Genomic DNA, 23,849 nt, shown 5'->3' with positions numbered 1-23,849 from the left:
AAAACAGCACTCAAAGTTTCTGAAAATGCTGCCTTCTTCACACCTCATGTTTCCATCAGCCAGGGACCTGTGGGCTTCTGGCCACGTCCTCTCTTGCTCTCCCTCCTTATAACAACTTCACTGCTGCCATCTATCTGCCTTGGAGAACTTCAGGGCCCATCTCAACATTTCTGTGCAGTTTAGTTGGGAGAAAGATATTAATCAGATAAATACACCAGTAAATATACGAAGGTGACTTACTATAAGCATCAAATGGAAAAGCAGAGTGTCCTCTCAAGGAATCATAGAGGGAAATGGTCAATATGAGGGGGCTTGGGGGAGGTCTCTCCAAGGAAATGGCTTGAAAGCTAAAATCTGAAGGATGAGTAATAATTCACCAAATGAGAAATGATGGGAAGGTGTTCATAAAATGTGGAACACCCGATTCTGTCACTGTTCGGGGTGCCACTATGTAACCCACACAGACCTAGAGGGACTGAACAAAGGGAGCGAATGCGGGAATAAAAGACAAGAGACAAAAGAGTATATTTGGAAGAAGAGGTCAGGGAGCACTTTGCCTCTAGTAGACAAGGGCTCTGAGCTTTACACAACCCTCCATATTTATTAGGCAAAAGAGATAGTGAAAAGGGGAGTGGAAGAAGGGGTCAGCTGCTCAGTCCAGAGTAGGCTTGCAAGACTGCATTCCTCGAACAAGAGGCTCTAGATGTTGCAGTAGATAACCTCAGTGCCAGGGAGTGATTGCCTCCAGCAAACCTTCTGTCAGCAGGAGCAGTCGTGAGTTTGCTCACATCCTGCATTCATGATAAACAGTTTGCTGTTTGATCATATAGCCTCCAGTGGAATGCCGAATCCCATGGGCCTTCGGCTCTCTGCATATCCCCCTTTCTGTTTATGAATTAATTGAAAGAATGTAAGGCCAGGCTGGGCAGCTCTTATTCTCCGATTGGCAGTCCATCTGATTTTACAGACTATAAACAGAAGACAGAGACAAAACAACATTATTCCAAGAACCACATAAAAGATGTAACTGTGGTGCCTTAGATAGTTCCAAGGGTTGAGGCTTTCCAGGCCTTGCTGGAATCCAGTCCAGTCTTCTAAAGAAGGCTCAAATTCTTGAGTTTGCCTATTTAAATCAAGAATTTTGTTTTGTAATTCACCAATATCAAAGGTGATGTTGGATGTGAAAGCTCCCTGAAAATGGTCTTCCACAAGGTCCCACGGATACTCACTTTGGTTATATTCTAAGTTGGTTACACAAATATGAGTGTGAGTAAAATGACAACACAATTGCTGCTGCAATTGCAAGCTTTGTACTTGTTCCCCTAACCATAGAACCATGGATTTCAACATTGCCACTTCAGTTTGTAACTCAGTGTTAATTTTATTCTGAAGTAGCCACGCTTGGCTGGCTGTGCGTGTCCAGTTCTCCATGTACTGAGCTGTTTGAATAGAACTATGCAAAGGTACAGAAGATATCGCAACAGAAGTTATTAGTGTGATCAAGGAAACAATAGCAAAAATTATCATGCCTAAGGCTCTATGGACACAATGAGTTAGCTGAGTTAGAAGAAGTTTTACAAAATGCAAAGCAGGTGTGGCAGCCCAAGGCTCAGACAGATTAACAGGAATCCATAGCCCAGGGATGAGACCTAAAATCATCAAGGTAGAGATATTACATGTTTGCAATGTGCTATGATTAATGCAGTGATATAACTGGCAAGATTTACAGGTCAGTTGGGTATTGTTTACCTAGAGCTGGTATTTCTTAGCTGCCAAAAAGACATAAGGATTAAAAACACAAACTGTTAATTGAGTGGTGATACTTTTTACAAATGCAACATTAGAACTGTGTCGTGACTCCGGTTGGCCTTCTCTCCATCTTTGCACTCAGGCTTAGCTGACTCATGGCTCGTATCAGAGGGACTGGGCCCATGGTTGGCCACCCTAGGTTCCTCCAGTCTCCCATTGCATGGTCGCACGCACCTTGAGGGCACCCACACGGTTTGTCCATCTCCTGTAAAAACACAAGCATACCTTCTTCCCCTCATCAGTAAGTCCACTGGACCTTTCCATTGTCCTTTTTCCAGGGATTTCCATAACACTTTTGGATAAACTTTCCTCTTTTCATCTAACACTTGCCAATGTCTTTCTGCTGGAGTCTTACCATCCATACCAGGAGTCAAAAAATTTAAAGTAAATAAGGCTAAATGTAGTTTTGATTAAGGTGGTAGTTGGCCTCCTATACCCCCTTTTTGTTTTTTCAGCATGCGTTGTAATATTTGATGTGCCTGTTCTATAATGCCTTGTCCTCTAGGATTATAAGGAATTCCTGTTTTATGGGTTATAGCCCAAAGCTGTAAGAAATTTTGAAAAGCATGACTAGATTAAGCGGGTCCCTTGTCAGTTTTTAATTGTTTAGGTAGCCCCATATGAGCAAATGATGACAGTGTAGCTGTACATGAACAGCTGTCTCACCTGTTTGGCATGTAGCATGCAGCATATGAGAATAAGTGAAACAAATTAAGCAGTTCTGGGTCTAGTGTACTTTTAACTGTAGCAGCTTCCATGCAACGGGCTACATTTACAACATAAGCTGAATCACAGACAATGTTGATAGGATCTGAAGCTGTAAGCTGTAAAACCTGAATGACTACAATTAGCTCTGAGCGTTGAGCTAAAGCACCAGAGGTCATTATTGTTTGAGTGTATTTAGGTCCATAGATAGCGGCATGACCTTTGGAAGAGCCATCAGTAAAATAAGTCTGTCCACCTGGAATAGGTGTGTGATGAGTAATCACAGGAAGAATGAAAGAATGGATTTTATAAAATTGTAAAATTTTGTCTAAGGGGTAGAGGTTATCTATAGCACCCACGAAATCTGCAAAGAGTTTGCCAGGCAGTCACCATTTCCCAAGCTGTGGCTTGTTGCTGGGAGTCTAAAGGAACAATAATTTTGTCAGGATCATATCCTGTAAGCATTTTTGACCTATGCCTGCCCATAGTCGCAATTCGTGTAATTAAAGAAAGAGAAACTTGCAAGGTTTTGACTGTTTGATTAGGTAGAGAGAGTCATTCTAATGGTAAGGCAGTGGGCGGAGGAGAAATATCAATGACTTCCATCAGAAATTCTGACGTCCTAGCCCTTTTCTGTTTTTTCCAGTTACTGATATTGGGTTAGGATTTCATTGTAGAAACCTCCCCAAACCTTTTCCACTCTGATATCTCATGTTCTTCTACATTTTAAATCCTGAGTTATCAAAGTTTTCATTTGTAAGTCTCCTATCCCATGCTGTAAGTAAGTCTTGACCCCATAAATTGATGGCTATATTTGCAACATAAAGCTGAAAAGTACATGACTGTCCATCTGGACTGAGACAAGGTAAAATCTCAGCACTCTGTTGAACACGTTGAGCTGTTCCTACTCCCACTAAGGATGTAGAAGTTAATTGCAAGGGCCAGGATGGGGGCAATTGTCTTTAGATATTACTGACACATCAGCTCCCATACCCATAAGCCCATAAAATTTCTTTCCTTTAATTTGTACTACACAGGTGGGTCTATTAGAGGCTATGGGTTGGGATAGATAGATTTCCCATGTAGTTGTGCTCCCAAACCCTTTATTTCCTCATTTCTCCTTTCACGGAGAGGGGTGTAATTTGCAGGGAATAAGCAATAATTGAGCATTATATTCTCCAGGCTCAAAAACCCAAAGATCTTATGACATTAAAACTACTTGAATTTCTCCTTCATAATCAGAGTCAACAACTCCTGGGACTACAGTAATGCCCTGCAAGTTAAGGCGGCTTTTGCCTAAAATTAGTCCTGTGTATCCTGTTGGTAAAGGTCCCCAAATACCAGTGGGAACTTTGATAGGTTTGTCTCCCCCAACTAACGTTACCTGTTCTCTGACTGGGAGATCTAATCCTGCACTTCCTGGTGTTCCTGCGGGGAGGGAATCAACGTACCTCTGGGAACCCATCCCTGAAACAGGGTTGAGGTTTGGAATGGGAATGCCTTCATTGTTTGTGGGGCTGGGGTCCAGGCCCCTGTCTCATTTCCCGACAGGGGTGTGCCAATCTGATGAAATTTTGAGCAGCACTGATTAGCCCAGTGATTTCCTTTGTTACAGCGAGGAAAAAGTCCTGGCATTTTTTCCGCTGTGGGGCAGGATGGGGGGAACTGCATTGTAAGATCCTTTCTGTCCTGAGCTCTGGTGGCATTCCTTTTTTAAATGTCCAGTTTTTCCACAATTGTTTTCTCATTTTAGGGTTTGACTCTTGGCTCCTTTCAGATTTGTCAACTACCAAATTAGCCATTGCTTCCGCTAACATTGAACAGCAATGACACTCACTCAGTTCCTACATCCTGACAAGTTCTGAGAAAATTTCCCACGTTTTTTGTACATCTCACAGGTGCCAGTGCACATTTACAATCTGCGTTTGCATTATGCATAGCACCAAATACAGATTCTAGCAATCCTAAGGTGAATGGGCTCTGTACGCCATTATTTACCACACTTGCTTTTAATTCCTTCAACAAATTATCAGGCCTTACGGAAATAGGAAAAGCGCAAGGTTCTAAGGGCTCTCCAGCTATGGCAGCAGAGCGTAAAATTCTTTGTATTGGGATTTCTATTTCTGCTACCAAAGGAGGTGGTACAGATATTTCTGCAATTAGAGGAGGGAGTATAGGTCAATTTTTATCCTCCCTCTCCTGTTTTTTATTTTCAATTGGAGCTGTGGGTGGGACAACATATTCTTTCAGATTTTTAGATTCAGCCTGCTGTCCTGCAGAATAATAAGGAGATAATATCAGAAGTACAGTATGAACTAAACTCCAAGTGAAGAAAACAGAAGAATCAACTTTAAGACCTTTTTGATGAGCCCGTTTTAATCCTTCTCCTGCTCTGTCCCAATTTTCCACATCAAGAGTGCCTGCCTGTGGAAACCATGGGTTATGCACAGTAACATTCTGTGGCTTCTGCAGGAGGTTAGTTAGTGCCTGCGAATTAACCTGAGCTCCAGACTGTCTCAACGGAACTTTAAGCAACTGCACATAATGTTTTTCTTCAACAGACAAATTCTTCCCCTTGTTACCCTGATTCAGAAAACTTCCCGTTCCCAGCATCTCTTTAAAGCACTACTTCCAGTACCTCCTTAGGGCACTGACCTTATATCCGCTGCTGGCAGACTCGTCCCGGCGTCCCTGTTCACCTTTCAATTTCAGTTCCTCTGCTCCAGCACACCTTCTTCGTTCATGTCCTCGTAGTCCCTGTGTTCAGACTGTCACCTGTTCAAGTGCCACTTGTAGCCTGCATGGATCTAGGGGGACTGAACCAAGGGGGCAAACCTGGGAATAAAAGACAAGAGACAAAAGAGTATATTTGGAAGAAGGGGTCGGGGGCACCTTGCCTCTAGTGGACAAGGGCCCTGAGCTTTACATAGCCCTCCACATTTATTAGGCAAAAGAGATAGTGAGAAGAGGGGTGTAAGAAGGGGTCAGCTGCTCAGTCCAGAGTAGGCTTGCAAGACTGCATTCCTCGAACAAGAGGCTCCAGATGTCGCAGTAGATAACCTCAGTGCCAGGGAGTGATTGCCTCCAGCAAACCTTCTGTCGGCAGGAGCAGTGGTGAGTTTGCTCACATCCTGCATTCATGATAAACAGTTTGCTGTTTGATCATATAGCCTCCAGTGGAATGCCGAGTTGGTCATGTCCCATGGGCCTTCGGCTCCCTGCAATAAAACTAGGAGCAGTGATTGAGGACAGGACTGGAGGCAGGCTGGGCTCAGATACTGCAGGGTCTGGTAGACCGTGTTAGGGAGGCTTTTGTTGTTATTATTCATTCCAAATACAATGGGCAGCAATTCAGTGAGCAAAGTGTTATGTCTGTCGAAATGGCCCATTTTTCTGTGCTTGAAAGGGAAGGAAAACAGTCAGAAGCAAGACACTAGGCTTCCTCAAGGGAAGGAGGAGAGACGTGGGGCATCTTATCCTGGGCTCCCCAAGAAGCAGACCTTCAGTCATGGATTTGAGTGCAAGTAGTTTATTTCATGCCAATCAGTACCGTAGGGGAGTGGGAACTGAGACAGAATGCAAGGAGGCAAGAAAGGAATTGTTAACATACAAGCTACTCCCATGAGTACGTGGAGCCAGTGGAGGATACAATGATATCCTGACGTCCTCCATGACATCTTATCTGAGGTTGGGCTGGTCGAGGGCTGCAGTTGGGGATGTGGCATTAGTACTCTGGTACTTCTAGGCTGCCATGCCTGTGGTTACAGCAGGCTCCAGCAGCCAGAGGAAGCCCTTGGCAAAGAGATGCATGTGTTGGCATATAGAAGTCAGGCCAGCATGTGTGGGAATGCTGAGACCTGGGGGATACTGCTTTCCCATATTAAGTCCACTCCCTTCTGATACTGCTTCTTTTAGGATGTTGCCTGTCACAATTTCTACAAATAAGTTAAGAAAGAGGGTTTGTCAAACAAGCTACAGACTCCATCATTACCATGAATTCTAAGGTCATCATTGGTGTTCATTGTCCCTGTGTGTCACTACTCATTCTGCATAGCCCTCATACTTGACCACCACTTCTGCATATGAGCTTGCTGGTCTGCTGAGGTAACTGGGTCATCATCCCTAGAGGTTTGAAGCCCTGGTCCCTGTGCACTGGGCAGACTATCATTGCTGCAATTGCCCATAAGTGTTGTCATTGGGCTGTGAAACACCAAAATGAGCCCCACTGAATCCCCTGAGCTTTGGGGCATCCTCTTCTCTGACCCCATTATCTAGCAGCAGTGCTATTTCCTCATGATAGGCAGAATCTGATATTCCTACAAGTGTAAGAACTCCTTTCTTTGCCTACTGCTCTGTTGGCATGAGAAACCTAAAATGACAAGGAGCAGCTACAGCTTTAGGCATCCCTGGGATAAGTATCTTCTCCCCATCAACCCCAGACATGCTGAGGGACTAGCATTACTGGTCCAGTGGAGCCTAAAGTTAAAGGTATTCTTGAGTTGAGTCACTGTGTACAATGGTGATGGGGCCACTTCTATTTCCACTGCTTGTTTCCCATGTAGTCTATCTGATGGGGCTCCAGCTCTATATAATGCCTACTGTTTTGAAGTGCACATTGCTTCTCAAAAGTCAGCACCCTAAAAGTGAAAATGGCAGAATAGGGAACTACAAAAGCCCATCCCTCCACAAAAGGAGAAAATAAAATGGCAAAAGCAGTCAGAATCAACTTTATTGGAAATTGGGAAACTAAATAAAAGTTTACAGCAACCAAGACAATATTTAATCAAGAAAAAAACAAAAAACCACCAGAATCTTGTTAATAGAGCTTCATGGTATTTAAATTACCCTGGCTCAGCAGTGGCCTTGAAGATAACAACCAACAACCCATATTCTTTGTATAGGCGCTAGTACATAAGGGACAGAATCGACCTAATTTCCAAATAACTGTGGTTGTTTGTTTTGACCTATCTTGTGGCTCCCTGAAGAATTGACTCATTGCTGAGATCTCCAAGGGCTAAGGCAGCTACTCAAGGGGAATTTGTTGAAAATTTTAAAAGGCAAATGTAACAGCTGCTGCCACTTGGGGCAATAGATAACAGTTGGGACAAACTAAAGACAAACCAAAAGGTTGGGAAAAAGGAATGGGGATTAAAACACATTGGGAAATAGAGGCTTTGAAAAGCTCTCACATATTTGTGGGAATCTAGAAGCCTGCTTGCATGTCCAGAACTGGGTGCATGCTCAGGAAAGACCTGAGAAGTTTTCACTTCTGGCTGACCTCAAGGCTTTCCACAAGGAGGAAGTGAAGACTAAGGCAGAGTGGTAAAGTGCTTCTCCAAGTGTTGAAGGTATACTCCAGCATGCACATAGAGTCCATTTGCTGACACTGAGAGATTTTATTTTCTTTTTTTGTTCCAGGCAAAGAATACATGTCTGTATTTAAATCACCAGCTGACCACTAGGTTAACAAAACGAAGACTTCAGTGGCTATATACAACAACAAATAAAGTCTTTACAAAATTAATTAAGGAAAGAGAACTAAGCAATCAACGACAATCACAAAAAGCAGCTGCAATAAACCCTGGTGGGAGGAAGATGATTTCCAGATGTGCCATATCATAATATTCAAAATGTTCAGCTTTCAACAAAAAATTATGAGTCATGCAATGAAACAAGAAAGTGTGGCCCATACACAGGAAATAAAGAAATAATAGAAACAGTTCTTGAGGAAGACAAGACATTGAACTTACTAAATAGAATATAAACCAACTATTTAAAATATACCCAAAGAGCTAAAGGAAACTATGTACAAAAACTAAAGGAAATAATGAGAATTATATTTCAAAAAAATAGAGATTACCAATGATATGACAGAAATTGTAATGGGAACCAAGGAGAAAATCTAAAGTTGAAAACTAAAATAATTAAAATAATTTTTTTTTTCAGAGAGATTCAACAGCATATTTGAACAAGTACAAGAAAGAATCAGCAATCCTGAAGAAAGGTCAGTTGAGATTACTCAGTATGAGGAGCAGAAAGGAAAAAAATAAAGAAAAATGAATGAAGCCTAAGAGACCTGAGGTACACTTTCAAGAGTACCTAGGAGTTTCAGAAGGAGAGGAGAGGAGAGGAGAGGAGAGAGAGAGAGAGAGAGAGAAATAATAGTTGAAGTAATAATGGCCAAAATTTGCCAAATTGATCAAAGACATAAATCTACACATCCAAGGACCTCAAGTATCACTGAAACACTTCATAATCAGACTGTTGAAAACCAAAGACAGAATCCTGAAAGCAGCAGAAGAGAGGTGATTCATCACATACAAGGCTTCCTTAATAAGAAATACAGCTGGCTTTTTATCAGAAACCAAGGAGGCCAGAAGATAGTGGGATGACTTACTCAAAATATTGAAAGAATAAAATGGTTAACCAATACTTTTATATCCAGGAAAAATATTCTTCAAAAATGAAAGAGAAATGAAGACATTTCCAGATAAAGAAAAACTGAGAGAGTTCATTGCTAGTAGACCTGCCCTGCAAGAAACATAAAGGAGGTCGTTCAGACTGAAATGAAAGGACGCTAAAAAGTAAATTGAATCTACCTGGAGAAATGAAGAACACCAGTATAGGTAATCATGTAAATAAATAGAAAAGTCAGTATAAAGGCATTTGTGGTTTGTAACTCCTCTTTTTTTCTATATGATTTCAAAAATAACTACATAAACAAATGATAATACATATACATTGATGGGCACATGATGCATAAAAATGTAACTGATGACAATAACAACATAAACAGATGGGAGAACAGAATACAGAAGTAATGTTTATTATCCTATTGAAATTAGTTGGTACTAATTTGAACTTATCTAATGTTATAAATTAATTGTAATCCCCAGGCAACCACCAAGAAAATAACTAAAAAGTATACAGTAAAATAAACGAGAAGGAAATCAAAATAGTACATGGAAAATATTTATCTAACATAAAAGAAGGCAGCAATGAAATGAAATTGAGGGACAAAAAATATGAGATATAGAAAAAATAGCAAAATGGCAGGAGTAAGGCCCTCTCCATCAGCAATTACATTAAATGTAAATGGTTTAAACTCTACAATTAAAAGACAGATTTTTCAGAATGGATTAAACAAACAAACCATGATCAAACTCTACACTGTCTACAAGAGACCCACTTTAGATTCAAGGACATGAATTGAATGAAAGTGAGAGAACAGAAAAAGGCAACACATGCAAATAGTAACCAAAAGAGAGTTTAAGTGGCTATACTGATATCAGACAAAATAGACTTTAAGGCATAAATTGTCACAAGAGACAAAGAAGGACACTATATAATGATTAAAGGGTCAATCCATCAAGAATATATACAAATTACAAACATATATCCACCCCAAAAAAGAGACCCAAAATATATGAAGCAAAAACTGACAGAATTGAAGGAAGAAATAGACAGCTCTACATATTCTAGATATTTCAACACCTCACTTTCAATAATGGATAGAAAAACTAGATGAAAGATAAACAAAGAAATAGGAGACTTGAACAAGTTTATAGTGTTATAACTATAACTATAGTTATAGTTATAAACCAACAAGACCTACCACATTTACAAAACACCCAAGGAACAACAAAGTACATATTCTTCTCAAGTGCACATGAAACATTCTCCAGGTAGAACATATGTTAGGTCACAAAACAGGTTTTAATAAATTTTAAGATTGAAATAATAAAATATATATTCTCCAATCTCAATGGGATGAAATTAGAAATGAATAACAGAAGAAAAACTGGAAATTTCACAAGTATGTGGAAATTTAAAAACACACTCTTAAATGACCAATGGCTCAATAACAAATCACAAGGGAAATTAAAAAATACTTTGAGATAAACGAAAATAAAAACACGATAAAAAATTATGGGATGCAGTGAGAGCAGTGTGCAGAGGGATATATATAGCTGTAAATGCCTACATTAAAGAAGAAAGTTCTCAAATAATCTAACTTTATAACTTAAGGAAGCAGAAAAAGAAGAGCAAACTAAATCACGGCAAGCAGAAGGAGGGAAATAATGAAGATAAGAGCAGAGATACATGAAATGGAGTAGAAAAACAATAAAGAGAATCAATGAAATTAAAAGTTGGTTCCTTGAAAAGGTTTTCTAAAACTGACAAACCTTTAGCTAGATTGCCTAAGCAAAAACAGAGAAGACTCACATTACTCAAAAAGCAGAAATAAAAGTGGAGACATTACTAATGACCTTACAGAAATAAAAGTGTATAAGCAAATAATATGAATAATTGTACACCAACAAATTAGAAAACCCAGATAAAATGGACAAATTCCTAGAAACATACAGCTACCAAAATTAACTCAAGAAGAAATAGAAATGCTGAATAGACCTATAACAAGTAAAGAGATGAAATCAGTAATCAAAGAACTTTTAACAAAGAAAATCTCAGGACCAAATAGCTTCATTGGTGAATTCTACCAAATGTTTAAAGAAGAATTAAAATGAATGTTTCTCAACCCTTTCAGAAACTAGAAGAGGCAGAAACACTATTTAACTCATTTTATGAGGCCAAAATTACTCTGATACCAAAGTCACACACAGATATAACAAGAAAAAAAAGGAGAGGCTCATATTCCTATGAATATAGATGTAAAAATCTTCAACAGAATACTAGCAAACTGATTCTAGCAGCATGTTAAAAAATTATACCCCGGCCAGGCGCGGTGGCTCACGCCTGTAATCCCAGCACTTTGGGAGGCCGAGGCAGGTGGATCACGAGGTCAGGAGATCAAGACCATCCTGGCTAACAGGGTGAAACCCCGTCTCTACTAAAAATACAAAAAATTAGCCAGGCGTGGTGGTGGGCACCTGTAGGTCCCAGCTACTCGGGAGGCTGAGGCAGGAGAATGGCGTGAACCTGGGAGGCAGAGCTTGCAGTGAGCCAAGATTGCCCCACTGCACTCCAGCCTGGGTGACAGACAGAGACTCCATCTCAAAAAAAAAAGTATGTATATATACCCCATACCAAGTAGAATTTATCCCAGAAATGCAAGGGTGGTTCAACATACAAAAATCAGTCAACACAGTGCACCATATTAATAGATGAAGTAAAAAAAAAAAAAAAGCCAATGATAATTGATGCAGAAAAGGATTTGACAAAACCCAACACCCTTTTATGTTAAAACAAAAAAACAAACAAAAAACACTCAGCAGTCTGGGAATAGAAAAGAAATTCTTCAACATGACTAAGGGCACCTATGAAAAATCCAGAGTCAACATTAGACTTAATGGGAAACCTACAGAATGGGAAAAAATATCTGCAGACCACTTACTTAATAAGAGATTAATATCCAGGATACATAAGGAACTAAAACTCAACAACGACAAAACAACTCAATTAAAAAATGAGTAAGGGCTGGTTGCTGTGGCTCACGTCTGTAATCCCAGCACTTTGGGAGGCCAAGGTGGGCGGATCACGAGGTCAGGAGTTAGAGACCAGCCTGGCCAACATAGTGAAACGCTGTCTCTACTAAAAATACAAAAAATTAGCTGGGTGTGGTGGCATGTGCCTGTAATCCCAGCTACTCGGGAGGCTGAGGCAGGAGAATCACTTGAACCTGGGAAGTGGAGATTGCAGCCAGCTGAGATCACGCCATTGCACTCCAATCCGGGCGACAGTGTGAGACTCCATCTCAAAAAGAAAAAAAAAAAAGAGCTAAGTACTCAAATAGACATTTCAGGAAGATATAGAAATGGTCAATAAGCACACAAAAGATGCTTATCTTCATTAATCATTGGAGAAACGCCAATCAAAACTACCACGAGGCTGGGCATGATGGCTCATGCCTGTAATCCCAACACTTTGGGAGGCCGAGGTGGGCCAATTGCTTAAGCCCAGGGCTCAAGATTAGCCTGGGTAACATGGCAAAACCCTGCCTCTACAAAAAAAATGCAAAAATTAGCTGTGCGTGGTGATGTGCACCTATAGTTCCAGCTATAGGTGCCAGGGCAGGAGGACCACTTGAGCCCAGGAATTTGAGGCTGGGTGAGCTGTGATTGTGCCACTGCTCTCCAGTCTGGGAGACAGTGTGAGACCTTGTCAAAAAAAAAGGAAAGAAAGAGAGGGAGAGAGGAAGGAAGGAAGGAAGGAAGGGAGGGAGCGAGGGAGGAAGGAAAGGAAGGAAGGAAGAAAGGAAGGAAGGAAGGAAGGGAGGGAGCGAGGGAGGAAGGAAAGGAAGGAAGGAAGAAAGGAAGGAAGGAAGGAAGGAAGGACAAGGAAAGAAGAAAGGAAGGAGGGAGGGAGGGAGGGGAAGGGACGGAGAGAGGGAGGAAGGAAAGGAAGGAAGGAAGAAAGGAAGAGGAAGGAAGGAAAGAAGGAAGAAAGAAAGAGGGAAAGAGAGAGAGAAAGAAAGAGAGAGAGAAAGAAAGAAAGAAAACCACTGTGAGATATCACTGCCCAGCCCCTAGAATGGCTATGATTTAAAAAACAAAAAATAACAAATGTTAGCAAAGATGTTGAGAAATTGGAGGGAGGAATGTAAAATGGTGCTGCTGCTGGGAAGAAGAGTTTGGCTATTCTTCAAAAAGCTAAACAGAATTACTATATGAGACAGCCATTCTGCTCCTAAGTACATACCCCAAATAATTGAAGACAGGTGTTCAAAGAAAAAGTTCTACAAGAATTTCATAGCAGCACTATTCACAACAGCCAAATGAATAAATGTAATATTGTATATCCACACAATAGGACATTATTCAGACATAAGAAGGAATGAAGTACTGATTCATACTTCAACTTGAATAAAGACATTTTGCTAAGGGAAAGAAGACAGACACAAAAGGCCATGACTTGTATGATCCCATTCATATGAAGTGTCCAGAACAGGTGAAACTATACAGACAGAAAGCAAATTAGCTGTTTTCAGCGGCTGAGGAGAGGAGAAAATGGGAATGACTGCTGGATGAGTCTAAGGTTTCTTTTGAATGAATGAAAATGTTCTGGAATTAGATAGTGGTGATGGTTGCACTATCCTGTGAATGCACTAAAAGCCACTGAATTGTATATTTTAAAATGGCTAAAATGGTGAATTTTATGTTATATGAATTTTATCTCAATAAAAAACAGTATAGCATGCCAACCTTGCCGGGTATCTCCCCTAGGCAGGCTCCTTAGCTGTGCTTCTAGCAAAGAGCCAGCAAGCAGCTTCTGCTGATGCCTTCCTTGGAAAAACCTGTCTGTTCTGTGGCCATGTGCCCATTTTCATACAGCTTTTGCCATGCACTGGGTCCCTTGGTGTAAGAAGAGGTGATACGGAATCCTAGGAAGGTAAATCAGATCCTTTGTGAGTTCTCAGACGGTGGTGCTGGTCAATGCACTGTCGGTGGGAAAGTCAACGAGGAGAAGCGGGGCCAAATGGCCTGAACTGTGAAGGCCTGAAGGGATAAGGCCAGGTGTCAACAGCGCATATTTCAAAAAAAGAAGTTCGAACTCAAGAAAATTTTCCCGGCAGCACACGGTGGCTCACGCTTGTAATCCCAGCACTTTGGGAGGCTGAGGCAGGCGGATCACGAGGTCAGGAGACTGAGACTCATCCCGGCTAACACGGTGAAACCCCGTCTCTACTAAAAAAAATTTCAAAAAATTAGCCGGGGGTGGTGGCAGGCCCCTGCAGTCCCAGCTACTCGCGAGGCTGAGGCAAGAGAATGGTGTGAACCGGGGAGGCAGAGCTTGCAGTGAGCCGAGATCGAGCCACTGCACTCCACCCTGGGCAACAGAGCGACAGTCCATCTCAAAAAAAAGAAAGAAAGAAAGAAAGTGAAACAAAAAGAAAAAAGAAAAATTTTCTGAGATGTCCTAGGCCATATGAGCACTTTTGGGATGGGGCCCCTGGAAAAACAACATGACTTTCCACTTCTGTTAAAAGCCAAAGCCTCTGTTTTTGGTGCAGGATGGTGATCAGTTTACATACACTGTCTCTATTGACTCTTTCAGCAACTCTTTGGGATACATGTCCTCATTGTGCAAATGGGAGAATTGTTTCCTGTAAAGCTAAGTGACTAGCGTGTAATCGCCGGGCTGAGAGGTGGAGGTGTCTGCGAACAGGGCTGCTGCTTTCTGTGATCCATGCTCTTTCTGCAATGAAGTTTGGCCCATACACTGCAAGTCGGCCACCACTGACTGCTCCAGGGCTCCTGGCAGACATTATTAATCAATCACAGCTTCTTTCCCCTCCGAGTCTGGACTTAGCTTTACCATCCTCTGCAAAACAGCCCTCGGGCAGCCACTATTAACCATAACTGGCACATCAGATGAAAAATCCCCTGCCATCCCAGCATCCCACACGAGTCTGTCTCCCTCTATCTGAACTGGCATGTCCTGAATCTGCCTTCAAGCCAACAGAAGAGTCCAAGTCAATGCAAAAGACCGCTGTAGAGGATGTAGCCATTTCTTGCCAGAGGCCTAAATGACGTGTGGTTTTGAGAGCCCGGAGAACAGTGGGCCAGTTGAAGACTAACGGACAAGTCAGGAAACTGAAAGAAGGCAGGAGACCAGGGTCCCAGCCCCCTGTCTGCTTCATCACCAGAACCGGCCAATCAGTGCCAGTAATTGGAAGGGGCACACGACCTGGGCTGGGCCAACCATAATGAATCCTGGGGCTTTGGTTGGCGTTTCGGGAATGAGGTAGGTGACTGAGCTGCAGAATGTCCACTGGGGGCTGCACCATCCTGTCACCACGAGGGGAACGAGGGGAGCATCTGACTGAGAACGGAGTCAATAGCAGGGTGAGCAGAGCCAAGGGACGGAGCAAGACCGATTCTTGGTGGCATCGCCTGCACTCCTGAATGCAGCCATGTCTACAGTCAGTTCCCGCTGCTCTGTTTTTTTTTCTTAAGCCAGTTTGAGGTTTTATTTTGTTGTTGTTAATTGCTAATGAAAAAGTCCTTGATACTGTCATCTATTTGTCTCCCATAACTGTTCTTTGCCTCAATTTTCACTAAAAATTATGCCTTTGGCCCAGCGCAGTGGCTCGCACCTGTAATCCCAGCACTTTGGGATGCTGAGGAGGGAGGATTGTTTTTGAGGCCAGGGGTTTGAGACCAGCTTGGGCAACATAGTGAGGCCTGTCTCTACAAAAAGTACACACACACACACACAATTAGCCAGGTGTGGTGGCACACATCTGTAGGCCCAGCTGCTTGGGATGCTGAAACTGGAGGATTGCTCAAGCTCAGGAGGCCAAGGTTGCCGTAAGCCAGCATTATGTTGTTGCATTCAAGCCTGGGTGACAGAGCCAGACCCTGTCTCAAGAAAATAAAAAAATGCCCTTCATCATTGTGGGCTGAGCATCTCTCCCTTATCTTTACCCAAATTATTACCCCCTTCTCTGCTCTTCTGCTGCATGCCGGCCTAAAGGACCTCCCGGGCTACCTGCTCCAACCACCCCCACGGCCACTTCAGGTTTATGACAGGGAGCCACCAGGTGAGCCTCTGAGTGTCTTTTAGAAAACCTCCTTCTATGTCAGGAACTTTGTATTTATTACCCCATGTTCCCTATGAAGAAATCATGGCATAAACTCCTCTGAGAGAGCAGTGCCCAGAAAATGTAGGTGCCATTATTATCCCATTTTCACAGTGGGAAAGCTGGGGCCCTGAGAGATTAAGTTGCTTGTCTAAGGTCATGCAGTTGTTCTGTGGAGCCAGGATTTAAACCCAGAGTTTCACCATTGCAGTATCCTGTCCCATTCAGTGAGGGGCCACCATCGCTGTAGTCAAGCAGCCACTCCAGCGGGCTGATGTGTGATGGCCTTCTTGTCGCTGACCACCCGCCCTTCCCGCCTTCCCATCTTCCAGCTACCCCAAATCTTCTTTATAAGGAGTCATCTACAGCTGGAGAAGAGGGAGGGTGGCCATGTTCAGCCCCTGTGCTCTCAAATGCAGGCGTGAAAACAGTCACCTGGGATGACTGGAAGTGAACTTGCTCCACAGTTATCTTTTTCAGCACACTCGGCTTCAGAATCAGCAAAACCTGGTGCAATAAAACCTGGGTCAATCTGCACTTTACTATCCTGCTATCTCTGTTAACAACCATTTGACAGTCCTACCTGGGAGGTGTGGCTGAGAGGAATCATGAACCCGGAGTTAAGACATACATCCCAGGCCTGGCCTATGGACAACTTCCGGCCACTTTCTTCTCTTTCCTCCACTGATCATCACTTTCTACATCTGTAAAATTGGGAGGTGGAGAGGTGGAGTCTGATAAGAGTTTTATTTCCCAAAGAATTTTCCATAAATTGAAAAAGAAAGAAAACATAGAAGGCTTCCCCTTCCTGGGCCAGTAATTTTGGGAATACGGTGTAGAACAAAGTTAAACAAAAGTATATTTCCTACAGGACTTCTTGGAAACCTCAGTCTGCTCTTACGCATTGTGGGTCCTAATAGGGAGGCAGACCACTTAGCACTTCCCACACTTCCGCAACAAAGGAAACCTTCCTGGGTACAGTATCCTGTGGCTGTGTGGTGTGAAACAGACTTTGGGAAAAGTTAGATGTGGTCATCTGTAGGATCCCTTTCAGCTCTGAGAAGTTAAAACTCAAAAGTGCATTATTTTGACTTAGGGCTCTGTGAGATGCTGAACTATATGTCCTAAATGATGAACAACCACAAAAATCATGGTCAGTAAAGTTAGATGAAGTTCACTTGTAATTGTAGAACTGTAGTTGCTGTGTAGCATGGATGGTAATAACCCAACAAACAGAACATTCGATGGCCTTGGGTCTTGCTGTGCAACAGGGAGCTATGCAGTAAGCCAGCCTCGCAATTCCTTTTTTGGAAATCTGAGGATATATAGATGACCCTTTCCACACCCCCAAAGCCTGGGTTGAATATAAAGTCAGAAACTCATGGTTTAATGAGGGTGCCTTAGAGACTGTCTGTTGCAAAATCAAAGAGGCTTTGAACTTTTGGAGAAGGACCAGACACAGAAAAACAAAGGTCTGTTGCTGTCCATGTTGTCTGCAGGAAAGACAAAAAGCAAAATGAGCTAACAAGCATCTCTGTGAATCCTCCTGAGGAAGAAATCAATTCCACAGCAGCCCTGATTACTAATTATAAAAATGTGCATAATGTCATTGACACTCTATTTGGGGAGTTTTCTTTATTGTTTATTTTGGTGAGTACAGAAAGTACCCATAGAAGAGAAATTAATGGATTCACTCTTGATTGAAGTCCTCCAAGTCAATTTTCACTCAAAATTGAATTTTCCCACCATGAGAGTTCCCAGGAAGCAGAGGGGTATAGGGCAAAGAGTGTGGCTTTGGAGTCAGACATTTATTCAACAAATGTGTATTCCAGTGGCCACTATGTGCCAACCACTGAGAATACAGCAGCAAACAAGAGTCAGAAATCCCAGCTGGGTGCAGTTGCTCATGACTGTAATCCCAGTACTTTGGGAGGCTGAGGTGGGAGGATCACTTGAGTCCAGGAGTTCGAGACCAGCCTGGGCAACATAGTGAGCTCCCATCTCTACAAAAAATTTTAAAAATTAGCCAGGTGTGTTGGTTCATACCTGTAGTCCTAGCTACTCAGGAGGTTGAGGCTGAGGTGTGAAGCTTGCTTAAGCCCAGGAGTTTGAGGCTACAGTGAGCTGTGGTGGCGCCACTGCACTTTAGCCTGGGCCGCAGAGCTAGACCTTGTCTAGAATTAAAAAAAAAAAAAAGTCTTTATCCTAATAGAGCTGCCACCCTGGCTCTGTTGCTCATCAGCTGTGTGAGCTTAGACAAGTCACTTGATCTCTCTGAGCCTTAGCTCATTACAGCGTGGTCACAGGATTGTCGGGAAAGCTCAATGTCAGATCTCATTTGTAGCGTGTCTGGCCCAGGGCCTGACACATAACCAGCCTTCTAGTAATGGTAGTCAGAATTCCGACTCTTGCAGCCAGAGGAGGAAAAGGGAGTTTAGATGGTTTCAGAGGGCTTCTCTCCAAAGGCTGAGCCTTTAAGGGAGGTATAGGATGAGCAGGGGCATCTGAGAACAACAGTATACCTCCATGAATAAAGCCCTGCTTTTGCTCTCTGCACCTCACCTGACCCCCCACTCTCTCCCAGGTTCACCAGCATAGACAGGTGCTGGGCTGCTGACCCCTAGGCCCCAGGCCCCTGTCCAGTTGGCTGTGCTTTCACACAGAGCCAGCTTCCCAGTCACAAGGTCAACCCCACCTGCCCTGGCCTCCTGGGTCCCCTCCAAGGTTGTGGACATGCCTCCATCCCAGCCTGGGGCAGGCATCCCTGCCAGGCGCACAGAGGCCATCAGGAGGCAGGTGGGACAGATCTGTTCCCACTATACCCAAGAGCAGCTCACTCATACCCCTGGAAGGCTGAAGACAGGGGCTCTGTGCTTGGCCTGCCACTCTCTTGCCTCCTGCCATGAGCTGCTTACCTCTACCCTCTAAGTCCAGTTCTCCATCTGTAGACAAAAGGGGTTTGATCAGACCACCCTATGGTCAGTCCCCCAGCTTCATCATTCTGCAAGGTCTAACTGCTCCTCATACAAAATGCCTGGCAGAAATTTGGAAGCAGTCAAACCTCAGTTTGCTCAGTGTTATCTCCACTGTATGAGCTCAGTTTTTCTGTCTGCAAAAAAGTGGGGTTTATAATCCCCACTTTTAAATCAAGACTATTGACACACTGGAAGGAACGTGGGTCTTGAGTCAGATAGGCTTGAGTGTGAATACTGGCTCTGCCATTTGCAAGGCAACTCTCTTTCTCTCTCTAGTGAAACTGAAGCCTCAGTTTCTTCATCTGCAAAATAGGCCTGTAATATCTCCCTTGAAGAATTGTTGAGGTAAATGAAGCAAGCTATGCATCACACCTGCACATAGCAGAGGATTAAGCCTGGGGAGCTGTTATATTGTGGTTGTAATTTACTCTAAAATGAGGGCCTGGCTAAGCTGATACCGTCCGCAGTTTCTACCACTGTGCTCACCCTCTCTGGGTTTTTGGTGCTGGGGTTCCTCCCGTCTCTCCTCAGTAACAGAGCTTCCTGTGGCTGAAAGCTACATCCAGAGGGATTCCAGGGGCTCCCAGGATTCCTTTCAGGCTACAGAGTCCATGGTCCATGCAACCCTTCCTGTTGAAAGTTCTCAAATACATATGATGTGTCCTCAAACATATAATAGCCTCCCTCCCTGTTCTCCTGGCTGTTGTGCTGTAGCAGACATAAATACCTTCTGTGTGTCATTCCAATCTCACATTTTCTCAGCCTACAGAGCCTTTTGTCCCTGCGCACTGCTGCACAGCTTGGGTTGTCTATTGAGAAGAGGATGTGGCACCAAAAGGGACTAGAATTTCTGAACCTTAGGGTTGGAGGAAAATGAGTGGTACTTAGTTGAACCCCTCTTCTGATTGAACTTTCTCTACCCCACCTTCTGACGAGGGTTTATTCAGTCTATTCTTAATTCCAAGGAAGGGGAACTCACTAAAGAGAAAGGTGGGGCATGTCATCACCCACATGGTTGCCAGTTAGCTGACTGGCTTTCTTGGAAAAATGACATTCAACAGCAACAGAAAAGCTTCTATCATGGGCAAGCCATCTGGGAATAATAGCTCCAGAGAACAATACTGTTTTCTTGTCCACCCCCTCCTCAACTCTGCACTTTGTGGTCACAAAAACATGAAGATATGACATTTTTTTCTCTAGAATAACACAACTTTGTTAATGTGTCTCTTTTATTCACCCACCCACTAAACATTCCCGTAAGGAATCTACTTCAGATGCCCACAGAGAATGCATTTCAATTCCCAACATAATGAGCCAGCTTCCAGAAGGAGGAGGAGAAGCATTTAGAGGCACAGATAAACCATACCCTCCGCCAAATACCCTTTTCCACCTTCCAACGGGGAGCTCGGAGCCATCCTGTGATGTGACTCAGTGGGGAACATTGTTTTCATTGTGCAGCTTCAGAAACTGAGGCAGAGAGGTGAAGGTCACCCAAAAAATGTGAGGTGCGAGCATGCACTAAATCCCAGGAATCTAAGACCTCCCAGCATAGTAATCCAGCCCCTAGGATAAATGTTTGTCTTGCTAGCCAGGGATATTTACTGTGGCCTTTACAGAAGGCTTCTTCAGGCTCAAGATTATAAACAGGGAAACAGGACCTGGCAATTAGTTGAGTGATTCACTGGCAGAGAAAGCTTTCAAGTAGGGAAAGGATCAATGAGGTGAAAAAAAAAAAAAAAAAAGAAACATCTTTTAAGAAGTTGTTGCCCCCCACCCCCACTACCTTACATTGTTTTAATTCTTCATGCTCGGTGTCTTCATTAAACATTTTTGAAGTGGGTTTTTATTTTGTTACTTTGTTTTGCTTTTTCTGTCAAGGTTATTTGATCTCATCTCCAAGTTAGATTACTTCTCAGGTTGAATTGAACACAATCTTTGCCCAGTGAAACAGACAGCCTTCTTGCTTACGGGAAGTATAAGCTTACGGTCCATGCAACCCTTCTTGTTGAAAGTTATATTCTCAAATACATATGATGTGTCCTCAAACTTATAATACCCTCCTTCCCTCTTCTCCAGGCTCGTGTGTTGTAGCAGACATAAATCCTTCCTGTGCGTCATTCCAGTTTCACATTTTCTCACCCCACAGAGCCCTTTGTCCCCTCCAAGAGGCCATGGAATAATAAAAAACACAACCGGAAATGGCTGAGAGACAGCGTGTTCTGTTTTGCTGCCGTGTTGAGGCCATGGACACAGGTGGGCGTGACAGCTCCGACGGAGCCACCTGAGGAGTGGCCAACTCTGCAACTTCTCTCCTTTACGCCCCTTGTTACCAGCAGTGCAGACAGCATGGGCTTCCCGGCTCTGCCATGTCCTTGCTGCATAACTTCAAGTTGGGCAAGCTTTCTGAGTCTCGGTTTTCTCAGCCAGTCCTGCTCACCAGCAGGCTCCGTGGTGGTGGGGCTGTGCCTGTGGTGCTCAGCACTGTCTTCTTAAGCGCCTAGCAGGTAACAGGCATTCGGCACGTTTCTGCTACATGAAGGAACGGAATAAGATACTCTTGCTGCTGTTGCTGGATCGTGGTGAGGATTAAATGAGAAATTATAAATAAAAGCCTAGAGTGTTTTAGATGTGCATGACACAGTAGCTCTTCCATTGCCAGATGCCTTCCTTCAGTGTCAGCACGGGGAAAAAATCCAGATGTTGCACCGAAGAGCCCCTTGTTCTGCAGATGAGCAAACGGAGCCTCAGATCTGTAGATCTGTTCATTTGTGCATTCATTCATTTCACATAGAGGGGACTATCAAGACAGAGTCTCCATGCTTATGAAGCTTACATTCTAGAGGGAGGAGACAGTAAACGAGTAGACAAATATATAAACAAGAATGGTGTCACATACTAACAAAGTGCTATGGCAAGCAAGAACACAGGGGAGTGTAATGGAGGAGGGCTGGGATTGGGGGGGTACACTGGATGGAGGACTAGGTGTGGCCTCCCTGTAGAGGAGGCATAGGATGTAAAAGTGGACCTGAATGACCAGAGGGAGAGAGTCATACCAAACTCAGGAGCAAGAGTGTTCTAGAACACTGCCTTTTGGGTGTTTGCTCTCATTGGTCTTTTTTGCAGGAAGGGGGGACATGACTTTTATTTTGACATAATTTCAGACGTACAGAAAAATTCCAAGCATAGTACAAGGAAATCTCATCTTCTCAATTCACTAATTGTTTACATTTTGCCTCATTCTCTGTCCTCTCTAAGTATACAATATACACATCACACACACACACACACACACACACACACACACACACTTTGAGAGTGCACAGTGTGAACATACTGCCCTTTCACCCTATACTTCAGTGTGTACTTCCTAAGAATAAGAACATTCGCTTACATAACCACAGTCCATATCTAATCTACAATGCATGGTTAAATGGTATCAATTGCTCCAACAATAACCTTTTTAAATTGCACATATTTTTCCAGGCCAAGGGTCACATATTACACTGAGTCCTCATGTTTCTTTAGTTTTCTTTAGTCTGGAACAGTTCCTTAGCCATTCTTTGTGTTTCTTGACCCTGACATTTTTTAAAGAGTATAGGCCAGTTATTCTGTGGGACGTCCTTTCATTTGGGTTTGCTGATATTTTCTGAGGATTAATTTCAGGTGACACCACTGTGGCAGGAACACCACAGAAGTGATGTTGTGACCCCCTTAGTGCATCACGGCAGGAGGCACGTGGTGCTGTTTGTCCCTACATTGGAGATGTTAATGTTGGTTGATTGGTTTAGGTGGTCTCCTCCGGGTTTCTCCACTAAAAAATTGCCTTTTCCCCCTTTTAATGAATGAGTGATTTGTGGGGAGGCACTTTTAGAATGTAAGTGCTCTGATCCTCACTAGTTTTAACATACTCCATCTTCTACAACTTATTACTTGCCATTGTACTGTAAGGAAGAGCCTTTCCTTCTCCCCCATTTACTTTATTTATTTATTTTTATTTTTATTTTTTTGACACAGTATCTTGCTTTGTCATCCAAGTTGGAGGGCAGTGGTGCAGTCACAGTACTCTGCAGCCTTGACCTCCTGGACTCAAGGGATCCTCCCACCTCAGCCTCCTGAGTAGCTGGGACTACAAGCACACCACCAAGCCCAGCTAATTTTTTGATTTTTTGTAGAGACAGTATCACACTATGTTGCCCAGGCTGGTCTCAAACTCCTGGGCTCAAGCGATCCTCCAGCCTCAGTCTCCCAAAGTACTGGGATTTCAGGCATGAGTCACCATGCCTGGCCCTACCCATTTATTTATATAATCATATACTTCTTTACATAACTATGAACTCATGGCTTTTTATTTTATTCATAGGTTATAATTCACTGCTATCAGACCATCTCAGATTTGACCAATGAGAGCCCTTCAGACTGGGTTCTGTGTCTTTTTACACAGCCCCACCATTCTTCAGATATTTCCTTGCCTTCTGGCACAATAAGATGTTTTGGGCTCATCTGGTACTTTCCCTACCCCAGCCCTGGAATCAGCCCTTTCTCCAATGAGCCTGGTTCTTTTGGTGTTAAAAGATATTTAGAATCCAAGATCTGGGGGCTGGGTGGGCTCCTGCCACCAGGTGTGTTACCACTTCCAGGACCTCTCTGGGGACAGAGCTAGAAAGCTTCTTGAACTCTGATGTGTATATGAGTGACTAGGAATATTGGTGAAGTGCAGATCCTCATTCACTGGGTCAGATCTGCCCACGGGGGTGCATTGGAGACTCTGCCTGTCTCACAAGCTTCCAGGGCGTGCAGATGATACTGGTCCACAAGGC

The 23,849-nt window shown here is 43.2% G+C and overlaps 1 pseudogene; it reads right to left on the bottom strand.

Annotated features, from left to right (window-relative positions):
- Positions 1-462: 462 nt before the first annotated feature.
- On the bottom strand, positions 463-5,780 carry LOC129058317 (endogenous retrovirus group K member 7 Env polyprotein-like; annotated as a pseudogene).
- Positions 5,781-23,849: the final 18,069 nt, after the last annotated feature.

Source organism: Pongo abelii, chromosome 2 (assembly GCF_028885655.2).
Source record: "Pongo abelii isolate AG06213 chromosome 2, NHGRI_mPonAbe1-v2.0_pri, whole genome shotgun sequence".
Taxonomy (NCBI): domain Eukaryota; kingdom Metazoa; phylum Chordata; class Mammalia; order Primates; family Hominidae; genus Pongo; species Pongo abelii.
The sequence above is the reverse complement of the archived record's forward strand: the minus strand, read 5'-3'. Positions and strand labels throughout refer to the sequence as shown.